Below are 2,500 nucleotides of genomic sequence, written 5' to 3'. Positions count from 1 at the left end.
AGAGAGAGCGATACAGAGAGACAGAGATGGAATGAGGACGATTGAACGAGGAAAGGAAGACAGAAAGAGAGAACTCAAGAAAGAAAGAAAGAAAGAAAGAAAGAAAGAAAGAAAGAAAGAAAGAAAGAAAGAAAGAAAGAAAGAAAGAAAAACGAAAGACTGACAGACACAGGAGGAGGAATTATCCACAGAAGATGACAGGGGCGGCTGCTAAGAGGGAATGGGGAGAGATGGCAGAGGGCTCTCCAGGAAAGATGTGAGAGAGGGGAGAGGTGGAGAGGAGGAGAGAAGGAGCAATCGAAAGACAGAGGAGAGGGCACAGAGGTTGAGTGATGCCTCGTTAATGCGGCCGGGGAACTTCTTCAGGCGGCCGACCGATGCCACAGAGAATGAGAAGGTGAGAGAGAGAGAGCGAGAGAGAGAGAGAGAGAGAGAGAGAGAGAGAGAGAGAGAGAGAGAGAGAGAGAGAGAGAGTCAGCGAAAGTCTGAGAAAGTGGTGTTGTGGGAGGGAGAGAAACTGAGATAGAGAGAGAGACTGAGATGGATCCAGAGAAATGGAGAGCAAAGGAACGAGAAGGCGAGAGATACATAGAAGAGGAGAGATAGAGGAGGAAAGATAAACAGAGGGAGAAAGAGACGGGGGACTTTGGAGGAGGGAGAGAAAGATGAGGGCATACAGTAGTAGAAGGGAGAGAGAGAGAGTAAGTGCAAGAGAGACAGAGCATGCACACACAGACACACACACACACACACACACACACACACACACACACACACACACACACACACACACACACACACACACACACACGCATATACACACAGACACACAAAGACGCACACACACGCACGCATGCACACAGAGACACACAGAGACACACAGAGACACACACACACACACGCATGCACACACAGACACACACACACACACACACACACACACACACACAGACACACACACACACACACGCCCCTCTGTCTCTCTCTCTCTCTGCACCACGCCCCTCTCCTCTCCTCTCCTCCCCGGGTGCCTTGGCCAAGGCCCTGATGCAATAATCCATTTTAATGCAGTCAGCCACCCTGGCTCTGGTTCCAGGGTCATTTTGTAAAGTAATTGAAGTCGGGACGTGAGAGGGGACTGCTTGGCAGCTTGGGCTGGTCTGTGGTGCCATGTAATGTCAGTGACCAGGGACAGAGAAGTGTGTGGGTGTGTGCGTGTGAGTGTGTGTGTGTGTTTGGCTGTGTGTGTGTGTGTGTGTGTGTGTGTGTGTGTGTGTGTATGCTTGCGTGCGTGTGTGTGTGTGTGTTTGTGTGTGTGCGCGCGCGTGTGTGTGTGTCCGTGTATGTGTGTCTGTGTATGTGTGTGTGTGTGCTTGCGTGCATGTGTGTGTGTATGTGTGTATGTTTGTGTGTGTGTGTGTGTGTGTGTGTGTGTGCGCGCATGTGTGCGTGTGTGTAGAGGGGGCACTAAATCTAATGGAATGATCAGCACGCTTGGGTGACTGCCATGTGATGGAGAAGCATGATTGCACAGGAGAGATGGCACAAGAAGGGCAGAGGCGCAGAATATCACAGAGTAGTGTGAGAGTGTAGAAGTGAGAGAGAGAGAGAGAGAGTCCGAAAGGGAGAGAGAGAGAGAGAGAGAGAGAGAGAGAAAGTGACAGAGTGTATATATATGTGTGTGTGTGTGTGTGTGTGTGTGTGTGTGTGTGTGTGTGTGTGTGTGTGTGTGTGTGTGTGTGTGTGTGTGTGTGTGTGTGTGTGTGTGTGTGTGTGCGTGTGTGTGTAAAGGACATGGTGAGTAAAACCCTGTGAAATCACCTGAGATTGGGCATTGGGGATTTTTCACCGTCTCCAGTGCAATTTTCCTCTGTGAGGACAGGACTGTGTGTGTGTCTGTCTGTCTGTCTGTATGTCTGTCTATCTTAAGACCCATAGTCCACAAAAGATCCGTTCTAAAAGTTAGGCCACAAAACTATGTTCGCTAGGACCAAGCTAAGGTATTGCAGACATATCTGTTTGCTAACTTTCCTGTTGAGTCTAGACAGCCCTATGCCAGAGAGGTGGATGTGTGCATATGTACTGTATGTCAGGGGTATTCAATTAAATGTCAACAAGGGCCAGATTTTCAAATTCCTCCCAGTAAAGGGGCCGAAGTATACATATGTAATGTATTATGATTGCCAACTGTCAATGGAAAAAATACGGGACACTTCATTGAGTTGGAGGGTCTGGGGGTCTTCCCCCAGAAAGTTTTGCATTTCTTAGATCCCGTGTCTCTTTTCAGCTCGATACAGAACCTGTACTTTTATCTCTAAATTCCAAAAGAAATGATTCTGTATTTCAAGGGGCTTGTGGGGGACAGAACCTTGCTCTCCAAGGGCCTTATCTGGCCCAAGGGCCGCCATGTGAATAGCCCTGCTGTATGTACACACCTGTGTGTGTGTGTTGGTCTGGCTGTTACATTACATTACAACCCTGTGATCTACACTCCAACTCC

General features: G+C 48.7%; 1 protein-coding gene across 5 annotated transcripts in view; it reads right to left on the bottom strand.

Annotated features, from left to right (window-relative positions):
• Nucleotides 1-2,500, bottom strand: part of mid2 (midline 2) — a 254,743-nt gene that overhangs the window by 14,084 nt on the left and 238,159 nt on the right. The gene's annotated exons all lie outside the window — the stretch shown is intronic.

The sequence above is a fragment of the Engraulis encrasicolus genome, chromosome 23 (genome assembly GCF_034702125.1).
Source record: "Engraulis encrasicolus isolate BLACKSEA-1 chromosome 23, IST_EnEncr_1.0, whole genome shotgun sequence".
Lineage (NCBI taxonomy): Eukaryota > Metazoa > Chordata > Actinopteri > Clupeiformes > Engraulidae > Engraulis > Engraulis encrasicolus.
Note: the sequence above shows the minus strand (reverse complement) of the source record. Positions and strands in the feature narration are given on the sequence as shown.